Here is a 13,298-nt window from a genome sequence, read left to right as displayed (position 1 = left end):
AAAAGCATTTGGATGGGTTTATGAATAGGACAGGTTTAGAGCGATATGGACCAAATGCTAGCAAATGGGACTGGATTTAGGATATCTGGTTGGCATGGATGATTTGGACTGAACGGTGTGTCTCGGAACTATACATCTCGATGATTCTAATTGAAGAAAGAACTACTGATGCTGGAAATCTGAAACAAAAATAGAAATTGTTATTTATTATCATGGATAGATGTGCGGTTGTTCTTTGCATGATGTCTTCAATTTCCAAGTCATCTTCTGTGTGATGGTTGGTTGATGTTAAGTATAGTTGAAAAATGTGTTGCTGGAAAAGTGCAGCAGATCAGGTAGCATCCAAGGAACAGGAGAATCAACGTTTTGGGCATAAGCCCTTCTTCAGGAAACTGGTGTTAAGTATAGAGTCATAGAGATGTACAGGACAGCACAGAAACAGACCCTTCAGTCCAACTCATTCAGGCCAACCAGATATCCAAAAAAATCTATTTTCATTTGCCAGCATTTAGCCCATATCACTATAAACTCTTCCTATTTGTATACCCAACCAGATACGTTTTAAATGTTGTAATTGTACCTGACCTCACTTCCTCCTCTGACAGCACATTCCACACATACACCACCGCCCCTCCGTGTGAAACAGTTACCCCTCAGGTCTCTTTTAAGTCTTTTCCCTCTCACCTTAATCCTATGCCCTCCAGTTTTGGAGTACCCCCACCCTTGGAAAAAGATATTTGCTCTTTATCCTATCCATGCCCCTCATGATTTTATAAACCTCTATAAGATCACCCCTCAGCTTTTGATGCTCCAGGGAAAATAGCCTCACCCTATTCAGCTTTTCCCTCTAAATCAAACCCTCCAACCCCTGCAACTTCCTTGTTAATCTTTTTCTGCACCCTTTCAAGTTTTACATCATTCCTCTAGCAGGGAGACCAGAATTACACTGAGTATTCCAATACTGGCCTAACCAATGTCCTGTACAGCTGCAACATGACATCCCAACTCCTAAACTCGATGCACTGACAATTGAAGGCAAATGTGTCAAACACCTTTTTCACCATGCTGTCTACCTGTGACTCCACTTTAATGGTACTATGCACCTGCACCCCTAGCTCATTTTGTTCAGCTGCGCTCCCTATCACTATCTGTATTGGTCCTGCCCTGGTTTGCCTTACGAAAATGTAACGCCTCACATTATCTAAATTTTTCTCCATCTTCTCTTCCTCAGCCCACTGTCCAATCGGATAAAAGTCCTATTGTACTCTGAGATAGCCTGCTTCACTGACCACCGTCCACCACCATTTTGGTGTTATCTGCAAACTTACTAACCATACCTCCTATATATTCACATCCAAATCGTTTATACAAATGATGAAATGCAGTGGAAGCAGCATCAATTCCTGCAGGACACCTCTGGTCACAACCCTCCACCATTACCCTTCATCTCCTACCTTCAAACCAATTTTGCACCCAATTGGCTAGCTCCATCAGATCCAATTTGATATAACCTTACTAACCAGTCTACCTTGTCGATTTCTTTGCTGAATTCCAGAGAGACATCTACTTATCTGCCTTCATCAAGATTCTTTAAAAAACTCAGTCAAGTTAGTGAGACACAATTTCCCAAAGAGAGAAAGTGAGGACTGCAGATGCTGGAGATCAGAGTCAAGAGTGTGCTGCTGGAAAAGCACAGCCAGTCAGGCAACACTCGAGGAGCAGGAGAATCGATGTTTGGGGCATTAGTCCTTCATCAGAAAATGTGATGAGGCCCACAAGCCTCATTCCTGATGAAGGGCTTATGCCTGAAACGTCGATTCCCCGGCTCCTCAGGAGTTGCCTGACCGGCTGTGCTTTTCCAGCACCACAGTCTCCATTCCCATGCACAAAGCTATGTTGACTATCACTAATCAGTCCTTGCCTTTCTATGATTATGGCCCTTCATGTCATTGCTCATTTCTGGCCAGTTGAACACATCTTTTGCACTTGATTCCATTCCATGCCACTTTCACTAATGAGCTTTAGTATCTCTCCACTGGCCATTTGTATTTGCTTGTTGTGCTGCTGTTCAGGCAGACACTTGACTTCAAAATGGTTCCACTTCCTACAGTGAGAACACTTTCTTCCCCATGCTTTCCTCTCCTTCTGCAGCATTTTGCCTGATGCCCTTTCTCTGTGGTCGTCCTCTCCTTTGTGCTGTGCATCCGTCAGTGTTATGCAAGGCCTGATCTATTCTGTCATGAATCTCCTCCAGCTGTTGATGTCTAACCTCAGCGCTTCTGCACATGGCGATTGATCTCTTTATTGTGAGTTCTTGTTCTCACAGTCTCTCACTGTGCTGTCTTTTATGTCAAAGACAATCCTGCCTTTAAATTTAGCAAATTCACAGGTTGTTGTGAGCTGAGTTAATGTAACATATTCATCCCTTTTTCACTTTGGTACCAAATCACAGAATCCCTACAATGTGGAAAAGGCTATTCAGCCCATCAATTCCACACTGACCCTCCAAACAGCATCCTATCCAGACCCATCCCTATCTATTGTTGTGATCCTGCATTTACCATGGCTAACCCTCCTAGTGCACATTCCTTGACACCATAGGCAATTTAGCATGGCCAATCCACCCTAACCTACACTGCTTTGAGCTGTGGGAAGAAACCGGACACCTGGCAGAAACCCAGGCAGACACAGGGAGAATGTACAAACCAACGGGCGGCACGGTGGCACAGTGGTTAGCACTGCTGCCTCACAGCACCAGGGACCTGGGTTCGATTCCCGCCTCAGGCGACTGACTGTGTGGAGTTTGCACGTTCTCCCCGTGTCTGCGTGGGTTTCCTCCGGGTGCTCCGGTTTCCTCCCACAGTCCAAAGATGTGCGGGTCAGGTGAATTGGCCATGCTAAATTGCCCGTAGTGTTAGGTAAGGGGTATATGTAGGGGTATGGGTGGGTTGCGCTTCGGCGGGTCGGTGTGGACTTGTTGGGCCAAAGGGCCTGTTTCCACACTGTAAGTAATCTAATTCAACACAGACAGTCACCCAAGGCCAGAATCGTACTGGGGTCCCCAACACTGTGAGGCAGCAGTGCTAACCACTGAGCCACGGTGCAAGAGAAATGGAAGGACTGTGTAAAATTAAAGTGGGTGACAGAGAGAGGTTAGTGCTGGTACAGGTGAGGTGACCCAAGTGAGCGAGACCATTCAGGGTGTGGAGTTTGGTGTGGGTGAGACTGAGTGAGGGGAGGTATTGCATGCTACAGTGAGGGTGGTACAGTATGAGCCACGGCGCAGTAGCAGAGGTAGGGTGAGTGTGAGGTAGAAGAAGGATGATGATGGCACTCACCCTCACGGAACAGAGAAAGTCTGGGACATTCTTCCTGAACTGCTGAATGTTTGTTCTGACCTGGGAGACTGCACTGACCTGGGTGGTACCCTCCAGCAAGTCTGGCAGGGACTGGTGTTGTTGCCTCCTCTGTTGGTCCTGGGGGAAATATTGGCTCTCCTCTGTACCATCCCATCCCCTAGAACCTTGCGATCTCTGTTGGCAAATTACAATGCCGACTTCCCCTTCTCATCCATGGTCTCCAGGGCAGTATGCAGCTGAGCAGGACAGCTTTGGAATGCCAGTGTTTTCCCAAGTGTACAATGGTCTTTTATAAATGGAAGCAGTGCTATGATACTCCATGATATCTGTGCAGCAGCACGTTCCTCTAGTAACAGTGATCAAGAAAATCAGCACAGCACCAGATGGAACCATCCCTATAAGGCCAGGATAGGTAGCTAAGGTAGGCTAGGTAGTTATTGAGGCAAGTTTGGGACGAGAGCACAAGAAAACTTGTTAGGCATTGCAGAAGGAAATCCTCCATGAAACTTGGAGAAAGAGGCACATCGCCAAAATATTGTAAGGTTCAGGCCATAGTCTTGGTTCAGTGCTTATAGCTGTTGCGGTATGACATTCACATAACTGACCAACTAACTAAGGACACTGCACCGCTTCCCAGTGGGTTATTGTCACGTGTGTTTCGTTACAAAACACAATGAAATGTGTTGTATAGTGTCACTACTCTCTGGCGCCATCTTAAACACTGGAAAATAAACCAAAACATAAAATATAAACACAGAAAAATAAAGAAAAAAAGAAAGCAAGTGTTCAATTCTACAGTCCTTCTTGATAAGTGCTCCAATGCCACACCACTGAAGCCATTGGGTACCAATCAGTCCCAAACTTCATCATTGACCTGAGTCTGCATTGTTCCCACCTCACAGACGCAGATGTTCTGATCCTACTGGGGTCTCATACTGGATGCAAACCCATCTCTGTCGTCTCCTCCGTGAATCTGCACTGTCAGAAACATAAACTCACCTCCACCACAGCTCCACCTTGTCCATAGAGAAACTGCCGGGAACTCTAATTCACCTCCAACATTGCTGCCACAAATTCACACAGGGCCCCACTCGGGTCTGTGCTACTGGGTCCCACTCGTGTCTGTGCTGCTGGGCCCCACTCGGGTCTGTGCTGCTGGGCCCCACTCGTGTCTGCGCTGCTGGGCCCCACTCGTGTCTGCGCTGCTGGGCCCCACTCGGGTCTGTGCTGCTGGGCCCCACTCGAGTCTGTGCTGCTGGCCCCCACTCGCGTCTGTGCTGCTGGGCCCCACTCGCGTCTGTGCTGCTGGGCCCCACTCGGGTCTGTGCTGCTGGGCCCCACTCGGGTCTGGGCTGCTGGGCCCCACTCGCGTCTGTGCTGCTGGGCCCCACTCGGGTCTGTGCTGCTGGGCCCCACTCGAGTCTGTGCTGCTGGGCCCCACTCGAGTCTGTGCTGCTGGCCCCCACTCGCGTCTGTGCTGCTGGGCCCCACTCGTGTCTGTGCTGCTGGGTCCCACTCAAGTCTGTGCTGCTGGGCCCCACTCGAGTCTGTGCTGCTGGGTTCCACTCAAGTCTGTGCTGCTGGGTCCCACTCAAGTCTGTGCTGCTAGGCCCCACTCGTGTCTGTGCTGCTGGGTCCCACTCAAGTCTGTGCTGCTGGGTCCCACTCAAGTCTGTGCTGCTGGGCCCCACTCGTGTCTGTGCTGCTGGGTCCCACTCAAGTCTGTGCTGCTGGGCCCCACTCGGGTCTGTGCTGCTGGGCCCCACTCGTGTCTGTGCTGCTGGCCCCCACTCGCGTCTGTGCTGCAGGGCCCCACTCGTGTCTGTGTTGCTGGGTCCTATTTGAGTCTGTGTTGCTGTGGCCCACTTAGGTTTGTGCCTTCTGCCCCTGTTAATGAAGGCTTGAATACTGCATGTTTTATTAAATGCTCTCTTCGATGACCCATCATGCTACCTTCGATGACCAAAGCATATGACCAAGGTCTCGCTGCCCCTGCACAACTGTAAGAATAGATATTTTAAGCAACTTGTTCAGATATGTGGTATAACATCTCTGGAGCAGGTGGGACTTGAAGTTGTGCCTTCTGGCCCAGAGATGGCGACACTACCCCTGTTCCACAAGCCCCACAAAATAAAGCCCCGAAGGATAGTGGCCTTTGTTTTACATTGGCTCTCTATGTTCTTTTACCGAACTGTTACATTTCACACTTCTTTCTAGTCAACATCATCTGCCACCTATCTGCCCAATGACTTGTCAATGACTTTTTAATGCCTGACACTGTCATTGTTTATCAATTCACCCCAATTCTGGATCATATGCGCTGCAAGATCTAGATCATTGATATATATCCAGAAAGTGATCTTTTGCATGTCACAGTATTGTTAAATGGAGATTCAGTGTAGCATATCACGTTAAAGACAGCACTCCACAACAGTACAGCATGCCCTCAATGCTATACTGGCATACCTGCCTGGGCACTTGCACTGATAATCTTGGTAGTGGGTTTTCAGAGGCAAAAATACTACCCACTGAGCCACAGCTAAGTCACTAACAGCTTGGTCACAGAATCTGACAGGAGACAGCAAATCTGATTCACCTGTTTCTTTTGCTTTTCGTTACTTCTTTACTAGACTGACGCCAATAGTTTCAAGGACAATTATTTATAAATGAAATCCATAATCATCACAACATATTTCACCATCAGATGCAGGGGGCTGGCAATAAAGGGTGTTCAGGTATTGATTGTGCATTTACAATTCCAGTGTGCTCTGTAGTTATATTAATGCAGTTCAATTTATTGTTAAATTATGCTGCAAAATGAGAAAGACAATAGCTGTTCAGAGAGTGGAGGTCTGATGAATGTAAACAGCGTTCTTGGCTGATAGTTGAAACATGAGGCACTAACTGTGTGAAATTGATTTTTATGCTGCTTGTGTGGCTTCTAACCCCATGGGTGTAGTACAAGATAGGGATATTGTAAATGCTGGCAGTGTGTTCATTGCTACCATTTACACCAGAAGCTGCACTGTGAAATCCATGAGGAGCTTAAAAAGAACCTCAGTACTCAAAGTAGCCAACAATAATGTTGAATGTGTTGTTGGGTGTTGGGGGAGCAGGTAGGGTGGTAGGGTTCAAAGATAAAACCTCATGTACATGTAGATGTCAGTCCTGAGCAACAGGAGAGTTTATGTTTTGCTCCCACACTGAATTTATGAATATGAACTTGTGCCTTTGAGAGTGCATTATGGAAAATGTGAAGACATGTGCTCGCAATGTGCCTGTTTATGTCCCTAGTAGTTGCATACAGGGAAAGTACATTGAGAAAATCTGAGGATCATCACAGGAATGTCCAAGTCTTAGACGGGGGATTTACTGGAATGGTATCAGAGCAAGGGACTTCAATTATGTGAGAGGCTACATATACTGGATTTGTTCTTCATGTAGAGAGGTTACAGGAGGTTTAATTGAAGCACTTAAAACTAAAGGGAATCAGTTCCTCCTGCCAAAGGGTTAGCATAAGTGATTGGAACAGGTGGATGTTGTTGACTACGAGATCCTTGCTTAGGGTTGTTTGCCTAGACCAATCAGAGAGCCCTGACTGACCAATATAAATAGAGGATTATTAAATAAAGATTTGTGCACTTTGTGTCACACACACACACATACGCGCACGCACGCACGCACGCACGCACGCACGCACACACTGGGGAAAAAAATAAGCACTACCGCAGTTAGGTGGTAGTGTGGGGGCTCATATAAAGAAATTTTAAAAAGCAGAAGTCTGGGCCCGGGTGTCCTTGGAATAAAAAAAACAAACAGCAGATTTGATCACACAGCATAAAGAAAAAGAAATTTAAATAGAGGATTAAGGGTACTGCTCATCATTGGCCACTTGGGTGTTTCTTTCCTTCCTGGTGATGGAATTTGAATAAAGATTCGTGCACCTTGTGTCTTTCACTGTGTCTCACACCTGCACACACACAACATGGGTGCTGGGGAAAAAATAAGCACTACTGCGGTTAGACAGGCGGTAGTGTGGGGGTAAAAAAATAAAAAAAAAAGGAGTATCAGCTTTTCCATTCAGTCTGAAAGCTGGCTCTGAGGAAAAAAAAATAGAGGATGCAGAATCTCCTCAATCCAGGGGACTGACTTCACACTGGCTGGCGACAGCCAATGTACTGAGCACAAACAAATAAATAAATAAAGGGTGACTTGGTGACGGGAAACCAGTCTCTATGCAGTTATTTCAATTAGTAACTAAAAGAAATGGATTTAAAACATTACCAATAGAATCAGAATGGAATGCAGCCTGAAGGGGTTGAGGAAGCTGCTTTAATAGTAACTTTCTCAGAGAAGTACTTAAAGAGGGGAGCAAATATAAAGCTATGTCTTAAATGCAGGGTGGTAGGACTCATTGCTAGCTCCCTCAAAGAAATTGAACAGACTCAATGGACCAAATTACCTTTCTCTGGGCTATACAATTCCATAAACATAGCACTGTAAATTCCAACATGCCCTAAACCTGCCTGATACATGGTGTCATTGTGTAATTTGTAATCCTCACACAAGCTATTTTCCTTGGCTTTAATTGAAGTTGCTAGAGTATAATTAGTTTCACGATGGTGAACTTGGGCAATGGCTTCTCATTCCAGGCATATTTGGAAATACTTCCCTTCGAACTTTTAAACTTCTCTTGATGGGAATGTCTATAGTGTAAGTTTAGGGTGGATTTTCACATGGTCTTTTTGATCTTCAGAAGGTATTTGAATGAAAGGAGCCCTGTTATTTCCAAGATCTCATTATTTCAGTGAACCTAATTTATTCCCGTTACAACACTCAATGGTTCTTTTCATTTAGTCATGGGATGAGGATGTTGCTGGCTGGGCTAGCATTTCTTGTCCATCTCTAGTTAGCCTTGAGAAGCCTTCTTGAACTGCCGCAGTCCACATGCTGTAGGTAGACCCAGTGAGAAGTGGTGGATGTGAGTATAATTACAACATTTTTTAAAAAATTGGATAGTACAAGAATAGGAAAGGTTTGGAGGGATATGGGTCAGGGACAGGCAGGTGCAACTGGTTTAGTTAGGGATTATGTTTGACATGGTCTGGTTGGACTGAAGGATCTGTTTCCATGCTGTACGACTCTTTTACAATGCCCTTAGGGAGGGAATTCCAGGATTGTGAAGGAATAGTGATATATTTCTAAGTCAGATGGTTAGTGACGTGGAGAGGAATTTGCAGGTGGTAGTGTTCCCATTCATCTGTTGCCTATGTCCTTCATGATTTATAGAGGTTATGTGTTTGGAAGGTACTGACTAAGGATTTTTAGCAATTTCTGCAATCTATTTTGTAGGTAGTACACAGTGTTGCTACTGAGTGTCAGTGGTGGGTGACTGAATACTTGTGGATGTGGTGCCAATCAAGCGTCTGCTTTTCCTGGATGATGTCAAGCTTCTTGAGTGCTGTTGGAGCTGCACCCACCCAAGCAAGTGGGGATTACTCCATCACACTCCTGGCTTGTCCCTTGTAGATTGTGGACAGACTTTGGGGAGTCAGGAGAGTGCTCAAGTACGTTCTTAGTCCCCTACCTATACTTGCAGCCACTGTATTTATATGGCTAGTGCAGTTCAGATTCTGGACAGTGGTAACACCCATGATGTTGATAGTGGGAGATTTATTAAACGTGTTACGTTTAATGGCATCAACTACTTTTATGATTTTTGAGGATTTTGATATATCCATCCCTGTATTCATTTTCAATAATCATTTTTATCAGCAGACCTCGTGTTTATTATGATACCGAGTACAGCTCTTTGAGTCACAAAATCTTTTTAGGAATGATATTTATATCAGATATTCCTGCTGCATTTCCTGGCCATTGTAGAGGTGCTGTCATGTATTTCCCTCTATTGATAGAAGCCAAATTAAAAAATGTTCGATTGCAATGAAGAATGACTGGAAATTGGTTTATCTTACATGAAGTATGTGAATAGACATTCAGTTTTACAAGGCTCCTTTACCTGAATATTGAGAGATAGAGGCAGCCCCTGGACACTGGGAGATTACAATATGCTGCTTTTAAAAAAAAAATTCAGTAAATACAAACAGGAATCATAACCATCTGACATATCACAACATTAAAACTATTTCTATTATTTTTAATAACTGCAATGACTTACATGTTTTCAACAAATTAGCAATCCCTTGCAAGTTGTGACCAAAGGAATTAAAGATTTGCTTTTATATTGTGACTTTTTTTTTATGATTTACAGATGTCCCAAAGTGCTTTAGTGCCAATGAGGTATTTTTGAACTGCACCCACAATGTAGGAATATCATGTGATTGCCTTAACATCCAGGCTAATGTTGGAAACACTAATTTCCAGGCTAAGGAAATCAAATAAAAAACCAAACTTTGTGTGAGAAATTTACCTGGATTATTAAAACCACAAAGAATAAAAATATCAGTGAGAGGAGATGTGGTAAGAGTTCACAATAGCTTCTATGCAGCCTTATACTGATGGTTGCAAGTAAGCAAGCATTATTGATTGTTAAGTCTTTGTAAATACTACCAGAAGTAGGGCTGAGAGCTAGTACTGTTATGGAACAATCAGAATCTAGGGCAAAGTGCTCAGAACATTGTGAAAGAAGGATAGGCCACTGGAAGATGGCAAGGTTTCAGGCATGTATACACAAATCACCTTCAATCAGCATCACCATTATGCCCTTCTCCCAGTGTTTCTTGCTGTCTTGAAATTTTCTTCTAATGTCTCTACATGAATGGAATGCACAAGACAACACTGTCTCATACAATTCAGACTGCACTGTCCCTCCATGGCACACACTTGGATTTCGTTCCACAGTAATGTCATTGAGTAGCATTTAAACAAATACATTAAATTAATTCCTTACACTAATGAACAGTAAACAACAAGAAGACCCTATCATTTTGCACCCTGATTTAATCAAGCATAATCAACAATTCTAAGAAGTAAATGGTCTGGTATTTCACTGCCTGAAACAGACATGCTAACCTTTGTATCCCTTAGTGCAATTGTACTGTTATTTTATCATTGGTTTTGCCAACCTTTGCACAATTGACAATCGAAACATCGTCAAATGATCAATCATTTAGTTATTGGTACAGCTTTAGAGGATTCCAGTTCAATTATAATCAAGGAGCATGTGCTTTCATAACTTCATAATATCACAAAGCATTTTATAGCTGCTGTGATATCCGGTCACTGTAACAACATATGAAATGCGAGATACGCATTGTACACAGCAAAGTCCCACAAGCAGTCTTGAGATATATGACTCAGTGATAAGGGTTGAGGGAAAAATAAAGATCTGAGGTGAACTGCCTTGCTATTCTTTAAATAATACCATTGGTCCTTTACATCACCCTGAGTTGATAACCAACAACTGGATTTAACATCTTTTCTATGACTCTAAAAGTGCTGCATTCCTTTAGTAGTGTAGCACAAAATCAACCTGAATTATGTACTCAAGACTTTGGAATGCTTTACTTGTGAATTCTGTTTGTTTACAGAAGTGGATGATGACACTAGGGAAATTAGCTTGGTGCAGTTACAGGATGGCTAACACTGAGTAATTAAGACAAAAGGTAGGTTGTACCAGAACTTAAAGACCATCCCGAACCCGCTGTCATGTCATGACTTGCACCCAGAAACAACTTTGGGGTTTCCTTTCGAGTGTCATTTCTGTTGGTAGCCTTGGATTTATAGATCCTGTAGAGAGGGAGCAGTTGAGATTAACAGCTACGGTTAAAATTAAAACTAATGAAATCGATTTCGATAGAAGTTAATTCCCTTATGATACCAGGCTCTGAAGTCCTTGTACACTACCACCACGTTTATCTGACCACTGTTTATAGAAAACAAAAAGACAGATGTGAGAAAAATGTAGCACAAATCTGTTCTAAAAGGAGGGTTGTTCCAATTGGATGATTAACAAGGTTACTGATTCTCTTGGGAGAACTTGTTTTCAATGAAATGGCCCAGATCTGGCGGTCAGTCTTGAAGGAACGTTACTCGCTGCTGATCTGAAAGGAAGTTACCTGCAATGATCGAACCTCCCCATTAGCCACACGCTCCAGGCAACAGCTGAGTCTGAAGGAGGCTGTACGTGATCAAAGATTTCAGTTTTATTTTGGATATTATTCATTCCTAGCACTCTGTATGGTGCAATCACCTTTACTGGAGTCAGTCTGAATCCTGTGCTAAATGAAGAGATCTCAGAGATTGTGGCTGTTTCTCACTGATCACAATCATTAACTTATACAGAATCCACTGGATTTTTGGAAGACACACTCTCCATGAGAGGATTGTTAAAATGGTACATAAATTCAATCGTCTTTCCCTCTTCCCATTCTGCTCCTTTGTCTATACTGTCCAGGTTGTGTTGGTGAGGCATCTACTGGAGTACTCTGTCGTCCTGTTATCGGAAAGGTATTATTAAACGGGAGAGGGTTCAGAAAAGATTTACCAGGATATTGCCAGGAATGGAGGGTTTGAGTTATAAAGAAAGGCTGGATAGACTGGGACATGTTTCCACTAGAGTGTAGGAGGCTGAGGAATGATCTTACAGAGGTTTATAAAATCGTGAGGGCCATAGATAAGGTGAATAACAAGAGTCTTTTCCCTGTGGTGAGTGAGTTCAAAATGAGGGGACATATTTTTAAGGCGAGAGGAGAAAGTTTTAAAAAGGACATGAGGGACAACATTTTTAAACTGAGAGTGGTTTATGTGTGGAATGAATTGCCAGAGAAAATGGTGGCTACAGGTTTAGTTACAACATATAAAAGACAGAGGTTGGTACAATTATACAATTTAACAGATATTGGGATGGGTGTGTGAATAGGAAGGGTTTAGAGGTATATGGGCCAAATGCTGGCAAATGGGACTAAATTTATTCAGGATATCTGATCAGCATGGATGATTTGGACCAACAGGTCTGTTACCATGCTGAAAACATCTTATGACCAGGGGAAAGTGAGGACTGCAGATGCTAGAGATCAGAGTCGAGAACGTGGTGCCGGAAAAGCATAGTGGGTCAGGCAAATCAACGTTTCAGGTACCTGATGAAGGGCTTATGCCTGAAATGTCAATTCTCCTACTCCTCAGATGCTGCCTGACCTGCTGTGCTTTCCCAGCACCACACTCTTGACTGACATCTCTATGACTCTATGACATTTGGATAAATATATGAATAGGAAGGGTGGAGGGATGTGGGCCAAATAAATGCATGTGGGACTGGTTTAGTTTGGGAACATGGTTGGCATGGATTGGTTGGACCCAAGTATCTGTCACAATGCTGTATGATTCCATGTCTCTATGGAGCTTGTCTAAAATCCTGTTAATTCAGGTGGAGACAATCTTCCTTTCCTTTCCTAGCCTGTACCTCCTTACTCTCCATTCAATTACAAAGCTAAATGACCTGGTCAAAAATATTCATCAAATCTTTAAAGTGACTGATGCACCAAGTCTGACCAGTATTGCCTGCCCCCTGCTTCAATTATTCAACAAAATTTAACCCTGCATCAGGTGACAATGTACAGAGAGAACACAAAGTTCAGGCAATGTAATACTCTCTCCTTGAGGTGATCTAACTGAGCCTGGTTGGGACTTTGATTGTTGGTTATATGGCATTTTCTGCATCCGTTCAATGTGAAGTACATGTCACGTTAATAAAAGAAGTCTCACTGCATTATTATTTTGAATTATTACATTGCCATGGTTACATTTCAAAAGTAATTCATTGAGGTGCATTGGGATGTCCTGACAACTCTATTTGCTTTCCATATAATACATTCCATTGACTCCCAGCATTCATTATTGTAGGTTCATCATGCCAACTGCAGAATCGTGACCACTTTCACATATCCTGCGTTTATTTTTTCAGTTACTTTGAAGCTGCAA

The sequence above is a fragment of the Hemiscyllium ocellatum genome, chromosome 24, assembly GCF_020745735.1.
Source record: "Hemiscyllium ocellatum isolate sHemOce1 chromosome 24, sHemOce1.pat.X.cur, whole genome shotgun sequence".
Taxonomy (NCBI): domain Eukaryota; kingdom Metazoa; phylum Chordata; class Chondrichthyes; order Orectolobiformes; family Hemiscylliidae; genus Hemiscyllium; species Hemiscyllium ocellatum.
The sequence above is the reverse complement of the archived record's forward strand: the minus strand, read 5'-3'. Positions refer to the sequence as shown.